The sequence below is a fragment of the Schistocerca americana genome, chromosome 2, assembly GCF_021461395.2.
Source record: "Schistocerca americana isolate TAMUIC-IGC-003095 chromosome 2, iqSchAmer2.1, whole genome shotgun sequence".
Lineage (NCBI taxonomy): Eukaryota > Metazoa > Arthropoda > Insecta > Orthoptera > Acrididae > Schistocerca > Schistocerca americana.
This window is the reverse complement of record NC_060120.1, coordinates 160,205,560-160,221,396: the sequence shown is the minus strand read 5'-3', so window position 1 is coordinate 160,221,396 and position 15,837 is coordinate 160,205,560. Positions and strand designations below refer to the sequence as shown.

Sequence of the window (15,837 nt, the reverse complement as noted above, 5' to 3'; positions counted from 1 at the left end):
GTTCAGTGTTCCCATCAAATTTGCACTTAGTGAAATTTACTGGAAACAGGGGCATGTGTAACAACAAAGACGCTGCACTATTGACATAAAAGTATTTTTTTTCCATCTGATTTTACGATAAACTAGTGTAATTGATTTTCTGATTTCATTTCTTTTTTGTTTCATGCCATTGTGTTAAGAAAACTGTAAACAATTCAATGTGAATATTAATGTTTACGTCAAATGTCAAGCAATATTGTAACAGAATTGAAATGTAAATGTTGAAACTGTTGTAAGATGTTTAAAATTGTAACTGTGCGTCTGGTCCATATGTAGGCAATGTGTTAGGATATGTAGAATGCAAAACCTCGGGTGAATACCTTGTCTGTAAGGGAGCGGTAAAAGGTGGATGGCAGGCGAGCGCGGGAAAATGCGCACGGGCACTGCACGACACAACGGGCTCAGCAGTAGTAGTTGGAGTTTGGCATTGGTCTGAGCAACACCTTCTGGAGCGAGGAGGCTCTCCTGGAAGACGTAGTTTCACTGAGTCTCGGGTATGCTGTTCCAACGCCCACACAGCATGGCTAAATTCCATGGGCACTAAATGGAAAAGTATTGCGACGCTAAGAAGAATTAAAGTGCCGATACGTCAAGAGCCATAGCTGTGGTTGTATGTGTGCTCTGTGCCTTGCCATCTCGCCGCTCGCCAACCGCCGCATCGATACAAGCAGGTTGAAACTTTTAGTACTGTATTCGTATGGACCATAGAGTGAACTGTTCAATAATAACCTAAATTTTACCAGAACTTTCCCCTCATTTAATTATCCTCACAACTAACCCAGACAGGGTCCTTTCCAAATGTTGTTCAATCCGAGTGTCCCGAAATGAAAAATTAAATTTTGTGTTCATAATAATTACTTGCAGACCTAGTTATGTTAGAATGGTGTTTAAAGAACTGTTTTGTTAATGAACCAGTAAATGGATAACGAAGGTCTAACGAAGTTGAAAGGTAACTTTAATATTGATATAGTAATGAAGTTTAATTATTTCGAGACAGATAGAAAGGTATTTAAATGAACAGGAAAAAAAAGAGTAGTAACTCATATACTGGAAATCTTGAACGCATAATAATTTCAGTAATCAATTTTTTTATGCAGTTTCAAAGTCCGCCCCCCGCCCTTTTATTCATTTGAATTCTGAAGTGTTCTAAATTGATTTGACTGGCAAAAAGTTAAAGTCAATATAAAAGCCAAAATTTATCAGTGTTTTACCTTTATCAAAATTGACATTTTGTGTGTGGCTCGAAAGTGCTATTTCTATGGTAACCTATGCCCGATTTTAATCAGATCAACAGACAGTACGAAGTTTTGTAGTAACATTATAGTGTAGCGTTATGTGTTCATGGTTTTTGCATATCAGTACAGAACATGAAACTATCAGTTCAATAGATTTTGTGGTTCTAAAATTTTACTATATTATGCAGTGTTACTACGTGTTGTTTTGCATGAATATACTCCAACTTGTACAGGGAAGAAACTCAGTTAATGCCTAATTAGGCTGGCGACCGTATTATTATCAAATTGGTAGCATCTTCAGTGTTGCTTTTGGTCCATCTTGACGTGTAATTGCATTTTGGACTTACTTGACGGATCATTGTTATTACAGAGTGGGTGTAAGTCTGATTTGCCACCATTCAGGTACACGCGGTCGATATCTATACAAAAATCCTTTCTCATAAGGTGAATCCCGCTCACTTACCATAGTACAGGCTTTAACGAGTATTGTGTGCCTCACGCGCACGTTACAAGGTCCTGATGATGACTGGCGCATAACAATATAGGCGATTGTAGAAAAAGTGAAAATCATTCCCGATTCAGTTTTCAGAATCTTGTGCAACATTTTGAATACAGCGTGCGTCATCGGGCGCTGGTTTCCGTGAGGACCTACACCCATTTGACAAGCCCGCGTCCTGGCGGTAGCAGTGGACATTTTCTTTTTTTCGAAAGAAATTTCTCTATTTGATTGTTAATTGTTCATTTATTTTACACAGTCATAATTTTGGCTTTACAGCGATTCTCAAGTGAATGTTTAAATGCTAAATTAGAACATATTTCTGGTCTTATAGACTAGTTGTCATATTTCGAAATGTAAGCACATATCGAAGATACATAGTATGGTTGACATCGTGCACATTAAGAAACCATTAACACCCAGTACGGCTTATTTAACAGCCGATATGCCCCTGTGACGCGCATATCATCTCTGCAGTTCGTCACTTTATGTCATTTGATGAACAGAAGTGACGAACGCATATCACAGGAGTATATCGGCTGTTAAAAACACCATACTGGGTGTTAATGGTTTCTCAGTGTGTACAATGTCAATTACATTATGCATCTTCGATATCTATTCACATAATGCAATACGACAACTGGTCGATAAAACCAGAAATTTATTGTTTCGACGATGACATGTCTCAGATATATCAGGTGTATTTTAACATTTCAACATGCACTTCAGAATTACTGTAAAGCCGAAATAATTATTATGTAAAATAAATGAACAATTAAGCCTTAAAAGGCGGAAATTTCCTTCAAAAAATTCTATATTGCTGTGGTTCCTTACGAAGAAAAGATCATTGACAGTGGAAATGTTTCATCTGTGTGACGAGCACCCAGACGACGTCTTTAGTTGCCTGATCACCATGGATAAGTGTCATTTTGACTGCGAGACCAGAGGAGCAAAGCAAACGATGGGAAATATATCGACTGATCATCGCTTAAAAACATGAAGACCTAATAGTCATGGGGCACACTGGGCTTTTTTTTTTTTTTTTGATGGATGATGGTGTGGATTATGCTTGTAAGGAGCAAACCGTCACGGGAGAATCATCCCGAAAACTCCTGACGAGATTACGGGAAGTTGTCAGGACGAAACTTGACGAAAAGCTGTCCAAGATCGTGTTTTTGCTACACAAAAATGTCACAGCCTTTGCTGCGCAGGATAGTCTCACATGCTGCTCCTTTGGGGTATCAAATTTGATCCCGTCTCGGTGTCTTCTTACTGCGTGATACTGGGCATGCGCTTACGGATCCACCAACCAACTTAAAGACAGTATGTAACTGAAGCAAGGGCAATATTCTCTATGTTCTCGAAGAAATCCGTATCGCGCACTCCCTAAGACTACTCCCAAACAGAACGCTAATTCCTGGGGTACAGAGTTACTCTCTCAAATTTGAATTGCTTATGCCCTACTTCAGCAGTAGCTCCTTTACAGTAACAATTGCAGTATATCAGATTCACTGCATTTTGATGTTTGGTTCTCTTTACCTTGTTTTACCATATATCGTTATGAAGTGCGACCCGTTTGTAAAATTTAACTTTTTTCCTAATGTACCTAGCAATCGAAATCATTAATTTTATCTGACGCCGTTGTTCCTGGGACCCAAAACTAATTTTAATAACTCTTTTTTCACCAGTTCTAGTTTTTAATTAGTACGATCTGTACTACACCTAAAGAAAGCACACTACATAGAATTTTTCCTTGTTGAAAGTATTACTAATACGTATTACCAACGATAAGCTACATCCATTGTTATTGTATATTTTATCTTCTGTTCTCAATTTCATTTGTAAAACGACTCTCGCCCATCGGAAAATAAGGTACACCACTTATGCCCCGACCGGTATCTACTAGCACTAGTGCGGTAGGTATGGCCCACTGCCAGCGGCTGCGTCTGCATACTGTCTTGTCATTTCTCGCTGCAGGTGTGTTTCTAAGCACTATCAGGAGTTCAACACTGGCAAGTTGCTACCGTACTATATTTACGATATTCTGATATCATGGTCTCGGTTTCTTCAGATTATCCCACCTATTTTCCAGATCCAAATTAGAAAATCCTTCAGTGCTTACCCACAATTATCTAAGATTATCGATGGATCTTTCAATACCCACTGCTGTTTGTGACAAAAGGATATGTGCCTTACTCAACGTTGGGAGATCGTAATGATTTAATGGCTTAATGCAGTCCAACCAAGTGAGTACTTTTCTGTTCCTTCATTGTAGGGTCTATTATTTTCTTCAATTGTTGGCCTCGAATTCGTAAGTATGTTGATATATATTTAATCTGAAGATGCGATTCACTATCGCGAAACCTTGATTCCACAATGAACGAGGATTAGCACCTACAAGCGAACTCGACAACAAAGACTTCTACCACGAAAATTAAAAGAAAAAAGCTTCTTAATGTGTTTTTGGAAGAAGAAATGATAATGTGGCGGGTATTTCCAGATTGACGACGATATGACTAACGATGCTGAACGTTACCTGGACCGACAAAATGCAGACTTCGAAGACTAAGTTATGCACCACGTCAGTCATCGTTGGAAAAGTTAGTCGCATTGGAGGTGAATATCGGGAGAAGAGCTTAAACCAAGTTTTGTGAATGCAACTTGACTTTTTTCGAAGTGTTAATAGTAACTTCATTATGCCCTTCGTAGTTTACCATCTATACAAAACAAAAAATAAGCTCACAGCACAAAAAGAAAAAAAGAAACAGACACCGGAGTGCGCACGAGCAGTTGAATCGTTAAGCATTCACAGGTGGCACAGTGAAGGAGTAATGTGCTCAAACTCAGGTGCTCTGCCTCTACGTGACCATAAGGCAGGAACGATCAGTGAGACATTCATGTTTCAAGCGGACTTGTACGTAAACATAGGTAAAATCAAAGACGTGACAGAGCGGCAAAAAGGTGCAACCGCCTTTGGCCGTGGCCATTGCTATACGGTGTGAGATGTTCTTCGATTTGTTGGTGTTCCACGGTTAACTGTTCGACGTGTCTAACGACAGTGGTGTAACGCACTTAGTCACGAAACTAGACCTCAGAATTGCGGTCGGAAAAATATCCTGACTCAGAGGGACCTGAGACGCGTTTCACGCCTTGTGGATCAAACTCGCTTCCAAACCTGACAGGAATTGCTCCAGACAGTGAACGCAGGTCCATCTCAACCTGTTAATGAGATAACATTGCGACAGAAACCGCTTGCAGTGAACATTTGGAGTCAGGCACCTCGTAAGAGGACATTGCTTACACAAGCACATAAAGATGACAACAGAGAATCCCATCGCGCTGGAAGAATATATGACTGTTTTTCTGAACACTCCCGCAACATCGCGATTGGCTTGCAAAATTAGCTGACTCGAACCTGATAAATATCTATGGTACATGTTGGGACAGCTGCTAAAACGCGGACGTCAGTATCCCCTCAGTTTGGTGGATTTGCGTGATGAAAGAAACTCAGCGAGTGATTCAACCTGGAAGTGACGTACCTGCACGTCCGACTGGACTCACTTCCTAACCAAATACAGGTGGTTATTAAGTTCAGATGGCTCTAAGCACTATGGGACTTAACATCTGAGGCCATCAGTCCCCTAGACTTAGAACTACATAAACCTAACTAGGCTAAGGGTATCACACACATCCATGCCCGAGGCAGGATTCGGACCTGCGACCTGAGCAGCAGCGCGGTTCTGAACTGAAGCGCCAAGAACCGCTCGGCCACAGCGGCCGGCGGTTATTAAGTCCAGAGGCGGAATTACACGATATAAAATGATGCTTATAAAGATTTCTCTAGAGGTGACTAATTTTTTGCTCCCTTCAGCTTATGTCTATGTGTTTACTTCCTGATCACGTAAAATCTTTCGCACCTAATGAAAGTTATTGTGCTGTACAGACTAGAGATATGTGATGTTTATCGTTCTTACTAAAACAATATTGCTGCTGAATCGTACCAACTGAATGAGTAATTCGTTCTACGCTTTGCAATAGAAACAAAATTAATGTGTTAGGATTCACCAATAGTAAGGCGCGACTTCGCCATTCGCCATGGTTTGGATAACTATGAGAAACCGTCAATGTCTGTTAGACTAATTTTCTTTCAGTCGCAAGATTTTCAGTAATATTGAGCAAAGCAGTCAAATTCGTTGCCCGTTACTGTATAAGATAATCTCTGAGTTCCACCCCGTAGAATATTACGCAAGTAGTTCGGCGCAGACGGGATGTTACTCGCAGTGAAAATGTATTCGTTTCCTCGCTAACAGTTAGGCACTGCAGGTGCTGAGTTCCTAGCCACGCCAGCGTTCCTTTGAGGATGTCGGGAGAAAATTATTCCGTGCGTTCCTGAGAGCAGTCCTGCACTGGCTTGTAATGCAGACCTGATACGCTATGGCAATTGTCGTAGTTTTACAACCTATATTGCGTGTGGAAATAATCTTGTCTGGAACTTTGAGGTCTTGCTTATTTAATGAAACATGAACACATCGCTCACACTCTCAAATAAATCTGGCATCAACCTAAATTCAAAATGATTTCTTAACCATAAAGTTATCAAACACTTAGGAAACAATGCTACTGCAATGTGAAGCATTTCGATGGTTTCAGCATACCTCATGCCCAACATGCGAACCTGTTAAATAAATTGTAGCTTTAGGAATCTCAAACTGCCTGACTGAAACTGGAATATTCTAACCTATTACTCGTAATCATTAGTGCAGCCCATCCCTAGCGCAGAATGAGTTGTAGTGGAGATACCAAAATGCATTTAAATCACCACAGCTCTCTTACGATTTATTTCTTTTGGACAGGGTGTCAACGCATTTTATACCTCTGCATTTCAGTCATTTCTGATGGGTACTCAAATTGACTAATTGAAGTACAGATAATTTTTGCTTCTAGTGCTGCATTTGTATTTCAATGTTACTCTCAAAGTATAATATTTATGTTAACACTACACATAATAACATGAATTTTTTTCCCTCAATAAACATTTCTCATCAAAATGAACGGTTATCCTAAAATGACATCTTATAGAAAAGTGTGAATGATAGTATCTAAAACAGGTCAACTTACTTACTTCGCTTCCTCCAAGGATGTAGTTTCCACGAACTTGCTCTCCACAAATGTAAAATATACTCCCTTAGTTAGTAATTTCAAATAATGTATTCATTTATCAGCTGTGAAATATTCTCAGAAGTAATTCTATAAGCAGTAACGATTTATAAGCAATAAAATTTACCCGAAATATATTGATAGCTACCAAAAACATTGTGCTTTATTTTTAGAACTGGCACGTCCTCCATTAGCTTAACCGGAAAACTAATTTTATTGGCTATATTTTGGACAGCTAACTGTGAATAGAGTATTTGTGCCTTAACGAAAATTCATTGCAACTTCAACATGTTACAATCACTGTATTCAATACCAGCATTCCCAGAAGACTTTGTACTTCTAATACACAGGCTGCTTCACGAGGAATGGTAAATATTTTAGGAGGTGGATGTATAGACAAATCTGAATAAAAAATTTCATACAAATGAGTCCAGTTTTTATTTAATAAGTAGATACAGGTGGTTACAGAATTTAGTTCCACGTGTTGGCGAGCATGTTGCCATGGGATGATTTATAGATCGGCATTTTCGTTTTACGTTCAAGAAGTGAAGTTGTGACTGAGTTCATATAATCGAATTTTTCAATTGTTAATGTAATTTCTTGGCTATTTCTAATGTTTAAACATGCTGCACGTGTCTAAAAAACTGAGTGTGTCGATATGTCACTGGTGTACGGCATTTGCAATGAAAACGTCTGCTGCCTGTAGAGAATACGAAAAATGATTTCCTAACCGTAGGACGCCAGATTCAAGAGTATCTACTAAACTGATGCTTCACGCAGAAGTCATATCTCTTCCAACGTTTAAATGAACGTAGGGTGGATGAAGTGAAGCAAATTATTGAGTTTGTAGAAGATAGTTTCTCCAACAAGTACACACTCAATTTCACCACGTTTCTTTCTATATGACAAGGATATTGCTGGTATTACGTATGGACGGCCTCTGCCCTTATCAGTACGTTGGAGATGGAGATGAGAGTACACAATTAAAATTTTGTCGATTGCTAATTGCAAATCGCCAAGCAATCCTACTTTCTGTAGTGACGCATATTCACGTTCGTGGTGCAATGAAAGCCGACATGCCTTTGAGGAGACGGGCAATCAGTTGCTTTGGCCTGTTGTGTGACATCGTCTGCCAGCGCACTGTTGTCCGAACTTTCGTCGAAAAGTACTTCGAGCATTAAGGGTAGACGTTCCTTTGGTTAAGAGGCCCGTTATTTTATTCCAGCATGGTGGGCGCAGAGCACATTCTAGTCGCCAGCTGTCATATCACTTAACCTAATATTCCTCCGAAAAGTACTGTACTGTACATTTTTGCAATGGAATTATTCTTAGCCCTAACAGGACCACGGGACTCTGTCGTACGAGGAAGCTACGTGGATCTGTCACGAGAAGTGTTGTGTACATAGTTCCGTGTAGTCAGCGCGTACACAACTTTCCCACTAGAGCGCGCCCCGCTAAGCACAACAGCGCAGGCGCAGCGCTCGTCCGTCTCCGCACTACGAGATGGCTCTGCCTTAGAGATGGACCAAATTCTGCTTCCGTCGATCCGGGTATTAATATGTAACGCAGCCAATGAGATTGCTGGTAACGTAGAACCTTTTCTCCTCGCGGATCACACTCGCGCAGTGATACCTGAAAGCGCGAGGTATTATAACGAGTGTACAGACATCCGATTAGTCAGTCTGCATTTGTCTGTACCAGTCTACATTAGTCTGTACCAGTCTATAGTCAAGTTTCAGTCTGCGCCTAATAAGATTACCATATTCCTGTACATAGCCATGAAGATAAATGTATAGACACTTTGTCAAGTATCAGAGATATGTGAGAATAAGATTAACGTACCAAGACCAAAGGAACTTCAGATTGTCAATTGTAAATAGCATCCAGAATCAAGTTACGTAATGTTTATGCTTGTTATCATTTTAATCAATGTGTGTGAAAATTAATCAAGTTCTGTTGAAAGTTGGTCACCGTCAATCTGCTACTCTAAGCCTGCAAGTGGCATTTCTATAATCTGACCTAACGGCAGAAGATAAACACGCCACGGTAAGACCACGAGACATATTGCTGACACTCGCCTACTTCGTTAGAGCGACAAGTCAAATAATCTGATGGTGTGTGTACCGAAGGTCTCACAGTATACACACCACAAGAAGTCATTATTTTCAGGTCATGGCAGGGTAACAGCTCTCTGCACTAATTTCCTCTTCAGACTTAGTACCATGGCACAGCTGGCGCCCCAGGTCACCTCCAGCAGCACGGACAATTCCTGTCCAGGGGCAGCGGGCTGCGCCCCGAGTACACCACCATCGCCAGACAGGTGTCTGCAGGTGGTATGCATCCCCCTATCATGACCCAGCCAAGTGTAACACGGGGCCTTAGCAGGTAGATACGCCATCGTCGAGCAAACGCCACCGGCGCGGCAACCGCACCGCCAGCTTATGCAGTGAGCCATCTGCAGACGGTGTAGTATTGGCGTCAGCATCACAGGGCGTGCATGCAGCCAGCCCAGCAGAATTCAGTGGCCGGTCTGAAGCAGCGCAGACGCGTCAGTACAAGAGCTGTTTTCGTTTGCAGCTACTTTTCTCTAGGGCCTCCTGGGCTCCCACGCCGCCTCCAACACCCGCTCGCACCATCCTGGCTGATAGCGGCCCCACCCCTCACCGGAAGTGCTGTAGTTCGGCCTCAGAATTTACGTCAACGTCCTCTTGCAGCACAGAGTCTGGAGAGTGATTTACGGTGCCAACAAGGTGTATGAGTGTTGAAACATTTGGTTATGTTTTGGAAGGTGTTACAGAAATGGAAGTGACACGTGACGGCCATCGTAACTAGAAGGTTACATTGTTCAGGCTGGAGGTGCCGACTGGCTTATCTGAATTTAAGGCTACAGGGTGCTTTTCCGGCTCAATATTACGTAAAATTCAACATCTACTTCTTTCAGGCACTGTTTATAATGTATATGTTTTACAGATTTTTTGTTGATATCAGGTAATGCAGCACACTTTCTAAACGAATGAGAAGTATTTGAATATATTTGAACCTGCTTAGGGTTATCAAAAAAATTACAAGGAAATTGATGCATTTTTTTCCCAGAATGCTTCCTCAAATTGAGGTACCATTTAATCCAATGTTATACATTTGAAGGAGATCAAATTTTTACCAGATATTAATGACATAATGGCTGAGGCACTACATATATTTAATTCGACGTATTATGTATATCATAAGAGTCAAAAAATATCACATCCTACATTTAAATTTTTATAATTTTTTTCTAATAAATATGTTATTATTTCTATAATTTAGTTCATTCTGCAATAAAGCTTAGGTCTACTACATATGTATGCACTATTGAAAGTTTCAGAAATAAATTGGAGCAATGCTTTATAAACTTTAGGATATATTTGTACCTGAATTCTGAAAAATACAGCTTCAGGGAAATAGCGAAACTGTGCCTCAGAACATTCCTGAAGCATATTCTTGATCCTGTGGCATTTCTTCATCTTCAAGCTTCCCCTTGGCATTCCTTTTAGCACTTCTTGCTTCTTTGGTAAATTGAAGAGCGAATCTTTCAGCTTCATGCACCCACTATCTGTCACACGCAAGCAATTAATCTTCCATACCAGAGCCACATTTTATGAATAAATTTCTCAGGACTTTCAAGCTTCCTATCACTCCATCATTGAAAGATATCACTGCATCTAGTACACCAACTTGTAATGATTTTAGACCTACAAAAACATTCTTAGGTTATCTTTCCGATATGTAATGTTTGAAACTTTCATTTGTATTCTGGGTGCCCCCATGAAGACATTTACTAAGCAAAACAGGGTCACTCAGGTCTCTAAGAATTGGTTTTATTTCATTCATAACAGGCTCCAGAAGAGAATGTCTCTGGTTCCATCAATATTTACAGTTTCTTCTAGTGCACGTTTCGTAGATGCTTTAGGCACAACCGTCAAGGTAGCTAAAAGTATTTTTATGTACTTGCTAAACCTACTGGGAGGAGAGGAAGGTCTATCAAACCACAGAACGTTTGAGCTGCCATTTTCCTATTGCACACGTTGCATACACTAACTTCAAATTCACATTATATGAATTATGCACAATGTTCGAAGTCATTTTCGAGGTAAATTTATTGCAGGATATACACAGAACAACTAATTTTGGCGCAAAACCCTTCCTGCTACTTTGTTGTCCAGTTATTTCCAACAGCCTACCCTATCACACTATTTACATTTCGCCACATCCTTTACCAAAGAAGATAAAATGCCCACATCAACAACAACAGATCCACTACAAACAGTGCCATTGTTAACACAAAAAACTGAATCATCAGGAGGCGTGCCATGTGGGAGTTTCTTCGCTGAAGAACTGATACATAGCTTACTTTCAACAGTGTGGCTTGCTCTGTTTGTGAACTGGTTACCACGGAATTTCCTTTTATCGAATTTCATGATGCGTGGCATAGTTCGTACTTATTGCACACTAAAGGATATGTACTTCCACAAATATATGTAGCACTTGGGCAACAAATATTCAATAACGCGTGAGTAAACTGCTTCAGCGAAACAAAAGTGAATACTAGCAAAGATAATCATTTACAGACACTAGAAACCTGCACTGTTACCAACATATACACTGTATCATACGTACAATCGCTGGGGACAGAAAGCTCACAGTTCTTTTCGAAACAGTACTGGTTTCTGTAACAGAAATAAAGAGGGCATGGCGGTATGCATGACCGTAACTTAAAAATTTGGTATATATAGGTCATTTCTCATTTGAAACCCTATATTGTATATATCAATGTAATCAGGAAAGACTACAAAATTTAATAAAGTCATAAAAAAATTCGATTTTTCCACCATTTATAAGTACTCTGTATCCTTAAGGGTAATTCGTTAAATGCTTTCACAGTTGCGAATATGGACGACCATTGGTTGTATAATCGAATGACGACAATGAAAACTTGTGGCGGACTAGGAATCGAACCCGGATTTTCTACTTATCGCGAGTGGTTGTCTTACCATTACGCTATCCGAGCACGACTTAAACTTCCATATGTCTACAGACATGTGTGTGCAACCTACACCCATATATGCATTGTATATTCCCATGCAGGGGAGACAATTTAATGAAAGACGCTTGCTCGGTGTCAGCCGATAAATACGATACAGGAGTGTCTGTGTTATTCAGAAGTAGGATGAAAATTTCCTTCTGACATGTATCGCACTTCTGAACGACACCGGCACTGCAGCATCATTTTGCAGATTGCTTTACTTCTTGTCTGTAGGATGTAAACAATGTAACGTAATTTCATATACTCCGCCACGCACAGCGTTAGTACTTCTAACTAGTTACATGTGTCGTCGATGTGGGTGTATCGCTGGGCAGTGTGGAGAATAGAGAGCTCATGAGATGACGTAAGAACTAATTTGTAACGATCTTTTAGTATTGTAATTTATTTTTGTATTACTACGTGTAATGGAGTGTAAGAGCACCGCAGTGGCAGTGAGAGACGCAATCTGTGTTGTGTCAAAAGCAGCGCGTTAGAAATAGTGACGCAGCTGACAGCGGAGTCTGACTCAGCTTCACGGACAGTTGACAGCTAAGGACGAATCGTGATCGTTAACTTTTCTGGAAGGTCATTTGAGGATGTGGAGTCGTTCTTAGAGGACTTAAGGACAAGTTTCATTTTTTATTCAGGAGAATAATTAGAATAAAAAGTGACCACGGGGACAGAACAAGACACAACATAATACATTCTTCAGTTTTTTTAAAGTCGCATTGGAGATATCATGATCATCGAGCCTGGTCTTCTTTTCTGTCGTTGATGTGGCCATCTTGTATAGCAGTAATTATAATCAAAGAATTGGCGTGTGCCACTTCCTCAGTTTCCTTTCGCATATGAACCTATTATGATCTTCCAACGTAATTCCATAATTCCCTATACTTTTGACACAAAGCTTCTAATTTTGGTATGCAGCTTCGCTGCTTCTGTGGCAGGAAGCGTACTCCTCCCCAGAAAATCATCTCTTCCCACTCTTCTAGTGTTCAACTTTGATGCACAGTTAATCTACCCATCTGCAGAATGTAGACGTTTATTTCACAAATGTCGCTTATTTCTAGTTACTTCACGCAAACAATAACAAAGTAAATAAACTCTGTGATTAAAAGTGTCCGGACACTTTAAGGCAGCTTGAACACTGCTGCAAACATTTTCAGTAATACCACTAAAAATCTGTGGAGGAACAGCACCCGCTTCTTTCTCAAGAGTCCGAAACACGTGAGGTAGCGATGCTGAACTCTGGGGTCTGTAGTGAAGTCAACATTCTAACTCATCCCAAAGATGATACTCTATGTTCAGTTCGGCATACCGAACAGATTAGTTCATTTCTTGAGTGTTAGTGTCCACAAACGACTCAGTCGCAGATGCTGTTTAATGACAGTTGTAGTCTCCGAACTGTTTCTGTACTGTACGGAGTACGTCATGCTGTAGAACGTTTTCATATCCTTTAGAATTTAGCGCAATACAAGGATCACACTCTAACCACGAGAAAAACCCACATGCCGTAACATTAACTCCTCTGTACTGCACTATGGGCATTACATATGATGGCAGATAATTTTCCCCGGGCATTCGCCAAACATAAATCCTTACTTCGGATTGCCACTGGGTTACCCAAATCACTCTTTTTCCGTTCATTCACTGTCCTGTGGAATCGCTTTTACATCAGTTTAACCGTCGCTTAGCAATTACTGAAGAAATGTATGGCTTATGTGGAGCTGCTGCAGACTGTACTCAATACGCAAAGTCATTGTGCTAATTGGATTCCTGGCAGCTGTTTGGAATTTGCGAGTGATTCCTTGCGCTGATTTCATCCGATTTTTCACAACCACCTTCCTCACTCTCTCTCTACCTGTCCTTGGGTCATTGACGTGTCACATCACTAAACAAACGTGATATGTAAAATGAGAGCACATTCAACGAAAATAGGGTGAATACTGCCCTACATTAAGTAATGAATGGGTTTATGATGCATGAGTCATATATTGCAAAGTTGATGGTATTTTTTCTCCTGATTTATCCGTGTTTAAAGCACAAGGTCACTCTTTCCCTTTACCCTGCTGACCCCTAATTTCTCAAAGCTCATTTTTGCCTGGAATGGAACCAAATAATTGTCAAAAAATGTTAAAAGTGCTTACCTAATGTCAGGGGTAGTCAAACTAAAACCGAACACCTGCCACAACTGTACAATGGAATGGTTCCTTCCAAAAGTAAGCACAGCACGTGTTACGACATTTACCCCAGTGGGAGACAAGATGATAAATTCCTGTTTCGTAGAACGTGGTCGGCCGCTGATTGATACACAATGACATCCACCCTTGCACTTTGCATCCACTCTAGCACTCTCTCGTCCGACTACGACTAACATCGAAGGAAGCCTTCAGGTCACCACTGAGGTGAAAATCACTAGAAGTTGGATCCGGGCTGTATGGAGGATGTTTCAGCGTTTCTCAACCAAATCGCTGAAGCGTAGCCTTGGTCCGATTGGCAGTGTGAGGGCGCGCGTTATCGTACATTATTGTTCCGTCCGACAGCATTTCTGGGCGTTTTGATTTCATGGCTTGTCACAGTCACTGCAAAGCGTCCTCATAGTGCGGCAAGTTGATTGTGGTTTCTCGCCCGAGGAAGTCGACGAGCAGGGGAGCATCTCATTGCTCGACAACGCCCGCTCTCACAGTGCCAATCGGACGAGGGCTATGCTACATCGATTTGGTTGGGAAACGCTAAGACATTCTCCCTGCAGTTCGGATCTTTCACCGTGTGATTTCCACATCCTTGGCGACACACGTGGAAGGCGCTTTCACTCGGACGAGGTAGTGCAAAAGCGGGTGGAGTTGTGGGTCCATCAGCGACCGACCGCGTTGTACGAAACCGGAGTTGGTCCTGTTGTTTCCCAGTGGGGCAAATGTCTTAGAACGCGTGTCGTGAATACTATTGAATGCAGTCATCCCATGATCTCGTTGTGAGGGTGTTCGGTTTTCAGTTCACAGTTCCTTATAAGTAAGAAAGAGACTTCAAACTTACTGGCAGATAAAAACAGTGTGATGGACCAATACGTGAACTCGTGGTCTTTCGCGTTCAACTGCTTTACCGACTGAGCTACCCAAACCAGTCCCTCATCTGCTAGTTCCCGAAGTCCACAGAAACTCTTCTGCGGAACTTGCATGGTTAGCACCTCTTGAAAAAAGGCTATCGAGGGATATTGAGGAAATCTGAATTAGCCAGACCTGTGATGCATCCTGAATGAAATTTTCTCTCTACATCGGAGTGTACCCTGATACACTATGCGATCAAAAGTGTCAGGACACCTAGATGAAAATGACTTACCTGTTCGTGGCGCCCTCCATCGGTAGTGTTACAATTCAGTATGGTGTTGGCCCACTCTTAGCTTTGATAACAGCTTCCACTCTCGCAGGCATACGTTCAGTCAGGTACTAGAAGGCTGCTTGGGGAATGGCAGCCCATCCTTCACGAAGTGCTGCGCTGAGGAGAGGTATCGATGTCGGTCGGTGAGGCCTGGCATGAAGTTGGCATTCCAAAACATCCCAAATGTGTTCTATAGGATTCAGGACAGGACTCTATGCAGGCCAGTCCATTACCGGGATGTTATTGTCGTGTAGCAACTCCGCCACAGGCCGTGCTTTTTGAACAGGTGCTCGATCGTGTTGCAATTTGCAATCCCCGAATTGCTCTTCAACAGTGGTAAGCAAGAAGGTGCTTAAAACATTCAATTATGCGTATGCTGTGATAGTGCCACTCAAAACAACAAGGGGGGGGGGGGGGGGGGGTGTGCCCTCTCCATGGAAAACACGACCACACCGTAGCGGCACCGCCTCTGA

The 15,837-nt window shown here is 41.3% G+C and overlaps 1 protein-coding gene across 1 annotated transcript in view; it reads right to left on the bottom strand.

The window, feature by feature from the left end:
* Nucleotides 1-15,837, bottom strand: part of LOC124593848 — a 542,124-nt gene that overhangs the window by 245,032 nt on the left and 281,255 nt on the right. The window lies entirely within an intron of this gene.